General features: G+C 42.8%; 1 protein-coding gene across 3 annotated transcripts in view; it reads right to left on the bottom strand.

Moving 5' to 3' along the window:
• Window positions 1–14,246, bottom strand: part of CBX1 (chromobox 1) — a 30,126-nt gene that overhangs the window by 12,940 nt on the left and 2,940 nt on the right. The window contains exon 1 of one of the 3 annotated variants that reach the window (XM_042916057.1): window positions 8,139–8,417. The exons of the other annotated variants lie outside the window; for them this stretch is intronic. The gene's annotated coding sequence lies outside the window, so the exon portion shown is untranslated. Of the gene's footprint in view, window positions 1–8,138; window positions 8,418–14,246 lie in introns of those variants that run through there. 3 annotated transcript variants of the gene reach the window in all.

The raw sequence follows: 14,246 nt of genomic DNA, 5'->3' as shown, positions 1-14,246 counted from the left end.
ATAGTTCCTTCCACCAAAAGAAAGCTAGTATGAGCACCAGAAAAGTCCCTTTCCTGTCCCTACCTCTCAAAACAACTTTATGCCTCTAGGTAGTTATATATATTTGCTCAGTTTCCTAATAAGCAAAATAGTATAACAACCCTCATGGCATTGATGCCTTTGAGGTGAGCTTTTATGACCTTCTAGGATTAAATCTATTTATATATTTGCATATATGTTCTACTTCATTAGATTACTGCTTCAAGTTTAAAGATAGCTTTCGGAAGCCCAAAATATTAAGACTCAATAAGAAAACAGCACTTCCATCGGGTGTATAGCTGAAATTCATGCCTAAGTTTTTAAAACCAGAGAGCAACTCCAGAACACACTCAAGAAGGACCCAGGTCTGGCTGGAACCAATAATTACGAAAAAGAGAAACCAAGATCTCATTTCTAGAAAACCAAGACAGAAGAGCTGCCAGAGACTGAAAAATCACATTTCATATATCTTAAGTGTAGGAATTTCTTCTGCTCTTCCTTTTACCTGGCCTATACAAGAAAATGGCAAAAGGAATTTATCTTCCTATGAAGACAGATGAGAGAGGTGAGAAAGGAAGTTCTAAATACAATGGAAAATGTCAACAAAATGGTTTATTTGTGAAAATAATTTTAAGATTTCTGAAGATCAATGTAAATACCAAAAATCAGTTTTGATGATCCAAATAGTAAAGTTTTATAACAAACTTTAAAAGTTGAGATTTCAGGCTCAGTTTTCTTTTTTTTTTTAATGTTTATTTTCGAGAGAGACAGAGATAGAGACAGAGCACAAGCAGGGGAGGGGAAGAGAGAGAGACACACACACAATCCAAAGGAGGCTCCAGGTCTGAGCTGTCAGCACAGAGCCCGACGTGGGGCTCGAACCCACAAACCAAGAGATCACAACCTGAGCCAAAGTCGGGTGTTTAACCAATTGAGCCGCCCACATGCCCCACAGACTGTTTTTACATACTAACTTTTTAAAAAAGGCAGCCATCCAATTAAATGAACAATGGTCTAAGTATTCATAGCACATTTATTGAGTTCAAGACAAAAATGACAATCATCCTTGATTTCATTCCACTCATCTTCCATATATAGCCTCTTATTAAATCCTATTGAGTATGTATCTTAAATATCTTTCAATCCATACATTTTTCAAGCCCTACTACTACTATCATCCTATTTGCAAGCCATCATCATCTCTTGTTTGGGTAACTCCTGACCAGATTTATTCCCAACACTAGCCCCTCATTTAAAATGCAGGTTTCAGGGGGACGCCTGGGTGGCTCAGTCGGTTGAGCATCCGACTTCGGCTCAGGTCATGATCTCACGGTTCGTGAGTTTGAGCCCCGCATCGGGCTCTGTGCTGACAGCTCAGAGCCTGGAGCCTGCTTCGGATTCTGTGTCTCCCTCTCTCTCTGCCCCTCCCCTGCTCATGCTCTGTCTCTCTGTCTCAAAAATAAATAAAACATTAAAAAAAAATTAAAAAAAAAATAAAATGCAGGTTTCAGGATGCCCGATGGCTCAGTCGGTTAAGTGTCCAACTTCGGCTCAGGTCATGATCTCGTGGCTTCTGAGTTTGAGCCCCACATCGGGCTCTGCACTGACAGCTCAGAGCCTGGAGCCTGCTTCAGATCCTGTCTCCCTTTCTCTCTCTCTCTGCCTTTCCCTCACTCGCACATGCGCGCGCGCTCTCTTGAAAATGAATAAGCATTAAAAAAAAATAAAATGCAGATCTCTTCATATCATTATGTGTGGGCATCTGAGCTGAAGACCACTACACCTAACCTATCAATCACAATTACCTTGCCCTTTGCCTCATTCTTTCATTTGACCAATTCCCTTACCTAAAATGTCCTGTTCAGGAGCTTTCCCGAAGCCTCAGGCTAGGTTTAGGTTAATTCTTCCTATGAACACCCTCCTACAGTATTCATCATTTAACAATTATCTTTTTGGTACCCATTATGGGTAAGGTGCTAGACAAAGGGGGTGAGCAACAAAGACAAAAATCCCTAGTCTCTTAGAATGTGTGCGCGCGTGTATGTGTATATATATGTGTGTATGTGTGTATATATATATACACGTATATATATGTATATATATGTGTATGTGTGTGTATATGTATATACACATACACACATGCACACACACATATACATATACATATACATATACATATACATATACTTGTGATAGTTAATTTTATGTGTTATACTGACTGGGCCACAATGCCCAGATATTTGTTCAAACATTTAGAATTTATTTTCTAGTGTGGACGAGTGCCATGAGTGAGCATGAGTGGGGGGTGTGTGAATACATGCATGTGCAGGCAGAGGAGGGCACGGACAATAAGCAAGAAGATATTGTGATAATTGCTATAAAGGAGACAACTCAGCAAACATCAGAAAAACACACCATGTGTAGGGAATAGTTGGTTCCAAGTCCTAAAGTGAGAAGAGGTTGCTTTATCTGAGGAACAGAAATGTGGCCAGTTAGAAAGAGAGGCTGAGGAAATGGCCAGTAAGGATGAGGTAATTATTGTGCATATCACTCCCCACATCACTCCTTCTCTCATCTAGCCCCTTTTTCCATTATTTTCCTATTGCCTCTTTTGCTTCTAGCTTAGGTTTAAGACCTAGGCATTAATAACTATAAAAGTTTCTAACTACAACTCTCCCAGCATTTAACACTATCTATTAAAAAATAAATAAAATTAAATAAAATAAAACCAATAACAATTTACTAAAAGCCAGAGTGGAATATAGGGTGACCAACTCACTGGCGAAAGCACTGAGAGGTCCACATTGCAGGAACCCTCTCAGACCCAGGCAAATGGAGCTATTTGTTCAGGCCAGTGGGATATGCAGACACACAAGAATCACAGGCTTTTGAGAATCCCTTAGTGGTGAGTAATAACAACATAATAACAGCTAAAATTTACTGAATACTTAAAACAATGCATATAAAGGCATTCAATCCTCACATCAACTCTATTAAACCCACTTCACAAATGAGAAAACTGAGGCTTATGAAGCAAAGAAAATTTCCCAAAGTCCCCAGAGCCAGGCCTGAAATATAAATACAAGAAAACAATGCAAGGTGAACTTCATTTCAACAAGAGAAATGTAAGAGTATATAATAATTAGCAAAAGAAAATTAAACAAAAATAAGTAGCCACAAAAGCACCATAGAGGCTTGGAAGAATGAATGACTAGGGTGATCAGGAAAGAGTTTAAAAAGTTGGGATTGAAGCCAAGCTCCAAGAGTATTTGAAAAGGTGGATTGAGGAGGGCAATTTGGCTTAAGGAACGGTGGTGAACAAAAGCAATGAGGTATGTCTGAGGTAGATGGTGTGTAAACCAGTTTGGGCAGAGTAGACTAAATAGTAAAGGTAACCACTAAAAAATTTTCTACAAGGCCCCTTCTCCTTAAAACAAAGACCAAACTCCTCAGCGCAACACCTAACACCCTTTCATTCCAACCGTTCCGTACTTCTACTCCCTCACAAAACCTACACTCCTGTCAAAACTATAAACTGCACACCGTCTCCACAAAAGGCTCTGCTCATTATTAAGTGATCCTGCCCAACACCAGCAGTCAAAATCCTACCCATCCTTAAAGATAGGGCTTAAACAACCTTACTTCCATGAAGCCTACTCAACCTAGCCAACCACTGTTTCTTTTTTCTCAGTTTCCATTGTTTCTACTTTTTGTAATGTTTAAAAAAATTTAGACAGAGCCGTGACAAGGGGAGGACAGGATGGGAGGAGAGAGGGAGAGAGAGAGAAAATCCTAAGCAGGCTCCATGCTGAGCATCCCACAACACTGGGCTCATGACCTGAGCCACAATCAAGAGTTGGATGCTCAACCAACTGAGCCACACAGGCACCCCTCTTTCTGTTTTTATTCAGACACTCAATCAAAGATAGGTCTGGGCCCTGTGTAACACGTTGAACCCTGTATGGGCAGGAAGGATATATGTCTCAGATGCCAACCAAAAATCAGGGAAGAGAAGTCTAAAGCTGTCAGCATTTTAGGGAATAATCAGTAAAATCTGATCTGCAACCCCAAAATGGAAAACAAGAAAGAAGTACACCTTTGTTGAGCATTAGCAACTACATACCAGTCATTAAAAGGCAGGTGAAGGCATGTGTAGTATATACTCAATTTGTAGTCCTCCTGACTCATGTTTCTAAACTGCTGTTAGTCTGTTTGTTAGCTATGACTGTTTGGGAGGTAAATGCTTTCCAGATGGAAAACTTTACTGAGCAGAAAACAACTTGTGCCACAAACCCAGTAGCAGGAGTTTCATTTTTAAAGGAATAGCTGCCCTTGAATTCCAGGATCTAGGACTAGAATACTGGTGTGCTAATCAAATTAAAATTTTATCTGAGCTCTATCAGAAAGTTGGCTATCCCCTTTCAGGAGGCTGATGGGGATGAAACTACAGATACAGCTTTGGGTTAAGAGGCCACAGGGATATGCAAATATTAGTAGGACACAGTGATAACTGGCAAGTCTTTTAGTTTAAGATGAAATAAAATTAGAAAGCTGGACCAGAATTACAGCTAAGTTGGAAATTTTTTTTTAAGTTTATTTATTTATTTTGGAGGGGGGAGGGACAGAGAGAGAGAATCCCAAGCAGGCTCTGTTCAACCGACTGAGCCACGCAGGAGTCCCAGCTAAGATGGAACTAAAAGCAGAGACCAAAGCATTCACAGATAACAAAACAAAACCAGATTATTGACACTAACCTCTCAAATACCACAGTTCTGTTAGGCTCTCAATGTGTTAGCTATTATTAAAGAGAAAGGCACAATTTCACAGACAAATTAGGTTACCCCCCCTTGGTCAGCAAATCGTAAAAGTGGGCGCCTGGGTGGCTCAGTCAGTTGAGTGTCCAACTCTTGATTTCGGCTCACGTCATGATCTCATGGTTCCCGGGAATGAGCCCTGAATTGATGTCCATGCTGGCAGTCTGGAGCCTGCTTGGGATTCTCTTTTCTGCTCCCCTGCTCGTGTGCACACGGTTTCTTTCTCTCTCTCTCTCTAAGTAAATAAATAAACTTTACAAAAAATCATAAAAGCTGAAAGCAGTAAAGATTTAACACAAATTATTCAATTCAAATACTAACAGGATCTGAATTTTGCCCATATTTGAATAACTTTTCCAATTTTGGGAGAGGCTATTCACTTTTTCAGTAGACATCACTATCTGGAAATACAATTGTTTTTAAGTTTGTTTGTTTGTTTGTTTATTTATTTATTTAGAGAGAGAGAGAGAGAGAGAGAGAGAGCTTGAGTGGGGGAGGGGCAGAGAGAGAATCCAAGCAGAATGCCAAGCTGCACTATCAGCGCAGAGCCCGATGTGGGGCTCAAACTCACCAATTGTGAGATCATGACCTGAGCTGATACCAAGAGTTGGAGGCTTAACCGACTGAGCCATCCAGGTGCCCCTGGAAATACTATTTATTTAAATTTATGCAAAGACCCCAAAAGATTTTTCAAGATACTTCTAAAACAAAATATTCAAATTATATAGCTTGCTGTTAAAATCCAGAACCTGGGGCCTCTCCAGGTCCTCACCTAAGGTATTTAAAATGGTCACTTGCACAATCTGCACACCAAGCTGAGTACATAAAAACTAATAAGACAGGGGCGCCTGGGTGGCTTAGTTGGTTAAGCATCCGACTCTCCATTTTGGTTCAGGTCATGATCTCACGGTTCATGAGTTCAAGCCCCAAGTCGGGCTCTATGCTAATGCAGAGCCTGTTTGGGATTCTCTCTCTCAAAATAAATAAAACTTAAAAAAAAAATTAACTGTTAAGACAAACATGCCAAGGACAACAGTTATACTCTGCCCAATGTTATTGATCAAAGACAGGAAAACTAATTATATAAATGCACATTAATTCATTCTGCTAACACATGGAATTCTAAGAAAGGATCTCAAAGCCATATACTCAACAATCTATAAACTACCTACATTTAGATGAACAAGAAGCGTAGCCCCATTCTATGTGAGCCCACATACTAGCCATTAGCATTTTGCTCCCAAAACTCTTCAGAGAAATAACCTATGAAGTGAAAATCTGTCAAGCCTAATGCAAAATCTGTTATACTACCAGAGATAGTATATAAAAAAAGGTGAGATTCTGATGGATAAACTACTAGAGAATGACAAAAGTGAATCAATTCTTTTTAAACGGTATGAAGTGAAAAAGAAACACTTTCCTGGTCCCTAAAATGGGCACAAGGTATAATAGTTGCTTTTTATTTTTTTAAGCTTATTTATTTGTTTTTAAGTAATCTCTACGCCCAGTGCGGGGTTCAAACTCACGACCCTAAGATCAAAAGTCACATGCTCTTCCAAATGAATCAGCCCAAGTGCTCTTATATAACGGTAGCTTCTTTTTAGAGGTTTGGTTAGACAATTACCAGTATCTTCCAGTCAAAAATGCAGAAGTCTAAGGTATTCTTACTTGGTCCCTTTCAATCAAGAAGCTAGAAGCACCAGGCTACACACTATTTACATCTTTAATGAAAAACAATTCAGGCTACAGCAGCCAATCAATGAAGAAAAATGGCACCAAAAGGAAAATTGGAAATGAAGACCCTGAACCTGCCCTAAAGCTTTAGTAAGGTGCTACCAGTTCCAACAAGTTGCCCTTTAACAATACTACTTACAATATAAATGTCTGCAAGCACCTAGGGAGGAACACAGGTACTAATTTTCCAAATGTATTCATGCTTCTATTCCAAAACACTGGACCTTTTCAGAGCTATTCTAAACTGGTAGCATGATTCTTAATACAACTGAGGAGGCTATCCTACCCCTGACCAGTTTCCAGTACAACTGACCTTTTGTAAACTCCACCTCAATTGAGCTAAACCAATACAAGTCCGCAAATAAAGCCGTCCATGAAAAATCTTCATTTGAAGCTCTGAAGAAGTATTGCTCATTTTGTATTCAAATTTTCCAACAACAAAGAAAGGCTGGCTAAAAATCACAAGAGCCTATGAAACAAATCTCACAATCTCACAAACTTTTCCTCGTTGTCTCCCCACTTCCCACATCATTTCACACTCTCTCACTAACTTAATTCCTTACATGTGAACTCATCTACACATTTCTATGATTTCACTGCCCTTTGCGACCAGTAACGATCCCAGATAAAAACTTATGGAACTAATCGTGAAATCAAAGCAGAAGCGCTACACTTGGTATATTAACTCCCTGAAAGGAATCAAAAGAGTAAAGATAGCTGAAAGCCTAGACAAGAGGAGAAATCTTGTTTTCATCCTTTCTGCACACATTCTTTTTAACAGCCTCCCCGACCGCGTGAGGAGGACCCATCGGGAAGCGAGGAGGACCCATCGGGAAGCAAGGCGGCCCCTTTCACACCTAACTGAAATACTCCCGGGGCCTCCGCCCTATTTACCCTAACAGCTCCTCCCCTTCCAGATCCAAGCCAGGCACCTCACCGCCCCTCCCTCTCCTAGCCCCCACTCCAGGTTATCCAGCAGATGATCTCCCCAAGAAGCACACCTTGGGCTGCCCAGCCCCCTCTCCAATTTCCTCGAAGTTACTTCTCCTTAGCCCGGCGAGCGAAATGCCTCTGACGGCCCCAGCCAGACCCGATATTCTCAGACTGCGTTCGAAACCGAAGGTCTCGCAGCCGTCAACCCTCTCCACTCATGTCCAAGCATCAAGGTTGCCCAGCCTGTCCCCTTCCCAATTTACTCAAGTGTTTCCTCCCCAGCCCAACCCAGCAGCCGCGCACCCAACCACGTAGCATTGTCTTGTTGGTCTACCCAGGCCCTGAGGAGAGACCCGCCAGTGCTCGGCCCACCCCGAATCGCTTCTATCTCCAGCTCAGGATACGCCGCCCGCCCCGCCCTCTCCATCCTTCTCGCGCCCGGCGCCCGGCGCCCGACCCCCGCACCCGGCGGAGAGCTTCGCGCGGGAAGGGGTCGGGACCCGGCGCGTTCCTAGCTCCCGACCTCGGCCGCAAGCGCGGCCCCTCACCCAGGGCTACCGCTACCGCCGCCGCTGCCGCCGCCGCCGCCGAGCACCTCCCCCCCGCTCCCCGCTTCCCCTCCTTTAGCGGGCTCTTCACCTCAGAGCAGCGCCAAAGAGCCCGAGAGGAATCGGTGCCGCGCTAATGGCGCGTCGCGTCGGGCCGGCCGGGGGAGTGGCGCCCAGAAAAGCAACAAGCCGGTGGCCGCAGTCGAGCCCCTCACTGAAGCGGCGTACCGCAGGCCCCGGCCAACGGCCCTCCCCTCGGACGAACAAAAGAGCCTCGCACTCGGCGCTACCCGCCGCCCACACTGCGCAGGCGCGACGACCCTCCGCACAGTACTGTGGGACTTGGAGTCCATCCCAGACTACAAGACCCAAAGTACTGCGCGCGTCCTACACCGCCCCGCGGAGTGTGCGCGGGGTTCGGGGAGTTTTAGTTTTTTAACAAGCGCTCTACAGGCTCTAGTTTAGAACGTTGCGACCTAGGGAATTAGAACGTATGGTTTTACGAGCAAGCCCCATGATGCTTGGTACGAAAAATCAACCACTTCTGGACAGTTCACCTGAATCCTTGACATTTTTGAATCTAAAGAGGTTTCTCACCAGACCTTAAATCGCCAATAATCTCTGTAATCCTCAATTTCTGCCCCAAATCTCTGTAAGGCTCCTACTTCTCAGTGTTTATAAATTACTTCCCCTTCAAAGTCTTGCCTGATTCTTTAGACTAGGTTAGGTTCCCCAGGTAGTTTCCTCATCAGGGCCTCCTGACTTCTCGAAATTTTTCGTTGGCTGCGCCAAGCCAGAGCTCTAGTGCAGAACCCCCTTATCTCCGTGAGCACTCCTCACCCAGCCACCTCCCAAGACACCGAGAAAGGCAAAAAACCACGCTTATTCTTCGAGACAAACTGTTTAGTTCTGACTTCAAGTATCTCGCTGTCCCCAACTCTGTTCATACGGAAATTCAGTCTCCCATAACGTTTACCCCACTTTATTGTCATTAATGTCTTGTGTTTTCTAACCTCCTGTAAGGGCAGAAACCTTGCCGCCTCGTGTTGTTCACCACCCTTTACTCAATGCCCAGTACAGTCCCTGGCATACAGTTGTCAAGCAATATTTGTTGAATAAATGATTAAGTGAATTAATGAAATGTCCTACCTGACGGAAAGGGCAGGTGATCAAGCTTTCCTTCCTTCATCTCTTCACATCAGATTTGTGAGGTTTTGGTTGGTTGTGCTTTTTTTGTTTGTTTGTTTGTTTTTTAACTCTTTTGTGCTTTTCCCTATCAAATCAGGAATAGAACTACCAAAAGATGATTTTTTTTCCTTCTTTACTCTGAATATTCACATATCCTCCTAATCAGAGGTAAAGAGGAAAGGCAACCAGTCTATTGTACTCCACTTCAGAATGCGGGAGCCTGTGTGTATATAACAGTTTTGCTGAGCCAGGCACTGTGCAGGGCTCTGGAGAATTGTCATGTAAGAAACCCAGCTCAACAATATCATAATACTTTTGCTAAGACCGCTGTGGGAGCACAGGGAAGAGGGCAATTCCTCCTGAGACCTTCGGTTGGGTGTCTATGAAGAGGCAAAAATTCAGCTACTTACTCCCTCCTAAAGTGTCCTGTTCTGTGTATAATAACTTTAATGATGAAAAAATTAATTCTAATAATATAAGCTACATATTATTGAGTGCTTACCCCAGCACTAGGAATTCTCTTAAGGTCTTGATTAGTGTTATTTAATCCTAAGCAACGCTGGGAGGTGGGAAGTACTATTTCCATTTTACGGAAAAGGCTCAGAGGTTGTAGAATCTGACTAATAGCATTCATCAAGAAAGTGGTGGGATTGCAATTTGATGTCATGTCTAACTCTCAAACTATAATTCTGTATACGTGAAATGCTGCCATCCCGAATTCCTCATATTGAGCTGAATTCGGCTTTTCCGTGGAAATACCACCTACTCCTCCTAGTTCTGGGTGTGTGGCTGTACACAGTTCTGTTCGGTAAACAGAATTCCTCTTTCATATTCCTTCTAATATTGAAATTCAGCCTTTATGTCTCCCCCCCCCCCCCCCGCCCAAGGTCTTACTTTTCCAGGCTAAATATCGCCATTTTCTTAAACCGTACATCATAGGAAAACAGTTTTGGGTCTACCTTATCTAGTTTGTTATTAAATCCTGGCTCTTTATATGAGTATTTCAAAATAGGGGGAGTCATCACTGCACAGCTGTTCTACACCATTCTTGAATTAAGGGAGTCAAAGGTACCTTTTCTTTTTAGGTAGCAGAGCACCACTGGTTTATGTGAATCTGCAATCAACTCAGAGCTCTCTTGTTAATGATCTATTCTGGAATTCTGCCAGGGATGAATGTCAAACTCTCAAGCCTAATGTTTCTCCGTAACAGTTATCTTTTTTGAAAATCTTTTAGGATCAAATGGGTTTAGTTCTTTTCTCTTCCCATAAGAATGGTGGCATTTTAAGTTATTCAGACCCTCAGAGTTTCTTTTCCTTCTAAGGGTAACAGCAACTCAGTCATAGTAATCTTGCTCAAGACAACATTTGAAGTCACATTGCTCATGCCCACAGGAAGTGTGTCTCTCACATGAAGTTCCTAAAATCTCAAGGAATGTGGGGAAGAGAGGAAGTCTGATGCTGCAAAAAAGAACAAGGACTTGGAATCAGGCTGAACTGGATTTAGTTCTGTCTCTACTTTTTGCCTGCTGCGTAACTTTGAACAAGCTCCTTAACTTCTCTGAGCCTCAGCCAACAGAGAAATCTGAAACATGGAAACATTACCTAAGACCTACCTTGCAGCATTTCTGTGGGATGGACTGTAATGTATAAAGGGAATGCCTGTATATACTGGCACTAATAAACAGTAGCTATTTTAGACACAGCACATAGTTGCTTCTCATGTGATTTAAGGAGTGGGGGAAGTACAGAACTTTTTTTTTTTAATGTTTGTTTAAATGTTTATTTATTTTTGAGAGAGAGATAGAGCGTGAGAGGCAGAGGGGCAGAGAGAGGAGTCACAGAATCCGAAGTAGGCTCCAAGCTCTGAGCTGTCAGCACAGAACCCGACGCGGGGCTCGAACTCATGGACTGTGAGATCATGACCTGAGCTGAAGTCAGACGCTTAACCAACTGAGCCACCCAGGTGCCCCAGTACAGAACTTTTGAAATATTTTCTTCCCCACTGTCTGAAATTCTTTATTTCATTTTCCCCCAATCTTTAAAATGATGGTAAAATATACACAACATAAAATTTACCATCTTAACCATTAAAAAACTTTATTTTAGAGACAGTGCTAGTGGGGGAGACGGATGTGGGCAGAGAGAGAAGCTTCACACTCAGCACAGAGCTGGAGGCAGGGCTCGATCACCACAGCCCTGGGATCATGACCTGACCCAAAATCAAAAGTCCAATGCTCAGCGTTCTGAGTCAACCAGGAACACCGCCCCCCCATCTTAACCATTTTTAAGTGTACAATTCAGTGGTATTAAATGCATTCATAATGCAATGCAACCATCATCATCATCCATCTCCAGAACTCTTTTCATCTTAAAGACTGAAACTCTATACCCATTAAACAAAAACTCACCATTCCTCCTCTTCCTAACCTCTGGCAGCCATTATTCTACTTTCTAAGATTTGGACTACTCTAAGAATCTCATATAAGGGGAATCGCACAGTATTTGTCTTTGTGTGACTGGCTTATTTCATTTAGTGTAATGTTCTCAAGGTTCAAATGTTGCAGCGTGTGTCAGAACCCCCCCTTTTTTTTGAGGCTGAAGAATATCCCTTTGTATGTATATATCACATTCTGTTTATCCATTCATCCATTATTGGCCCTTTGGGTTACTTCTGCGTTTTAGCTCTTATAAATCATGCTGCTCTGGGGCGCCTGGGTGGCTCAGTCGGTTAAGTGTCTGACTTCAACTCAGACCTCAGCTCAGATCATGATCTTGGGGTCTGGGAGTTTGAGCCCCAAATCCAGCTCTGTGCTGACAGCTCAGAGCCTGGACCTGCTTGGGATTCTGTGTCTCCCTCTCTTTCCCCCTCCCCTGCTCACACTGTCTCTCTCTCTCTCTCTCTCTCTCTCTCTCTCTCAAAGTAATAAATAAACATTAAAAAAAAAACATTAAAAAAAATAATGCTGCTCGGAACATGGCCTACAAATATCTTTTTGAGACGCTGCTTTTAATTCTTCTGGGTGTTAAAAGACAAAATTCAACTAAGAAAATTTAAACATTAAATTGGCTTTATTCAATGATTATGAATCGGGCAGCATCCCATCTAGCAAGTAGAAAGGGGCTGAGCATAAAAAATAGAAGGCTTTAAAAAAATTTTTTTAACGTTTTTATTCATTTTTGAGAGACACAGAAAGAGTATGAGCGGGGGAGGGGCAGAGAGAGAGGAAGATAGAATCTGAAGCAGGCTCCAGGTTCTGAGCTGTCAGCACAGAGCCTGATGTGGGACTCGAAGTCACAAACTGTGAGATCATGACTCGAGCCAAAATTGGACGCTTCACGGACTGAGCCATCCAGGCGCCGCTGGAAGCCTTGTTTTTTTTAAATCTCTACGCCCAACACGGGGCTCCAACTCACAATCCTGAGATCAAGAGTCATATGTTCTACTGACTGAGCCAGCCAGGTGACCCCAAATGGAAAGCTTTTTATAGACAGAAGGTTGGCAGGGATGAGGAAAAATTAGATTACCTATCTTTCTTTGGGAGACGGAGGGGTCTTTCAGGCAGATTGCCTCACTGGTGCCCACAAGGTTACCTCACTAGCCTGACCAGTTAAGAGTACATTCCTGGGAGGGGCTGAAACAGAAATTAGGTTAGATTTTAAGTCTTGGTTTGTTGACACGCGCTGAGCACGAGTGACTCCATTTTGGATCCGTTTTTGGCTTGTTTAACCCTTCTTCAATTCCAGAAGTGGAATTCCTGGATCATATGGTTTTAATTTTTTGAGGAACTGCCAAACTTTTCCACAGCATCTGTACTACTTCACATTCCCTCCAACAGTGCACAAAGGCTCCAATTTGTCCGCATCCCCACATTACTTGTCTTTTTCTGTTTCTTTGATAGTAGTCATCTCCTAATGGGTGTGAGAGTCTTTGTTTCATTTTAACTACTACTTGAAATTCTATTGTTAAGGATTTAGTCATTTGGGGCTAACAAGGACTCTCTTTTAAAAGGCAAATATACTTGAGAGCTATCTGTCTTTCTTACCTCCCCTGGTCAGTCAGTGTGATTCTCACGTGACTTCCTGGTAGTTACTGGACTCTAGTTAAAACCTGTACTTCTCAAATCTTGCACCTATAGCCTTGACATTGATTGATTTTCTCATGCAAAGTGCTAACTGCCTGAAGAAGTCCTAGCATTTCAGGTATAATAAAGATTGGCCCCATTATCAAGTATTAGAAATTACAGTTGAAAAAAATAAGGTCAATAAAACATAAGATATGGCACTATGAAGCCTTATTGCATTCAAATTGTTTAATAAATTATTGTTTAGGGGCGCCTGGGTGGCTCAGTCGGTTGAGCATCCGACTTCGGCTCAGGTCATGATCTCATGGTCCGTGAGTTCAAGCCCCGCGTCGGGCTCTGTGCTGACAGCTCAGAGCCTGGAGCCTGTTTCAGATTCTGTGTCTCCCTCTCTCTCTGACCCTCCCCCGTTCATGCTCTGTCTCTCTCTGTCTCAAAATAAACGTTAAAAATTTTTTTTTTTTAAAAATTGTTTAATATTCATTTATTTATTAATTATTTTCTTAATGTTTATTTTTGAGAGAGAGAGCAAGCAAGCAGGGCAGGGGCAGAGAGAGAGAGGGAGACACAGAACCCCAAGCAGGCTTCAGGCTCTGAGCTGTCGGCACAAAGCCCGATGCGGGGTTCAAACCGACAGACCGTGAGGTCATGACCTGAGCTGAAGTCGGACATTTCAGCGACTGAGCCACCCAGGTGCCCACTAATAAATTTACTTAAAAACATTTATTGAGGGGAGCCTGGGTGGCTCAGTCGGTTAAGCATCCGACCTTGGTTTGGGCTCAGGTCATAATTTCACAGTTTGTGGGTTCGAGTCCCGAGTTGGGAGTTGGACTCAGTGCTGACAGCGTGTGGAGCTTGCTTGGGATTCTCTCTCTCCCTGTCTCTGCCCCTGCCCTACTCACGAGACACATGCACTTTCTCTCTCTCTTAAG

This window comes from Panthera leo, chromosome E1 (assembly GCF_018350215.1).
Source record: "Panthera leo isolate Ple1 chromosome E1, P.leo_Ple1_pat1.1, whole genome shotgun sequence".
Lineage (NCBI taxonomy): Eukaryota > Metazoa > Chordata > Mammalia > Carnivora > Felidae > Panthera > Panthera leo.
Note: the sequence above shows the minus strand (reverse complement) of the source record. Positions and strands in the feature narration are given on the sequence as shown.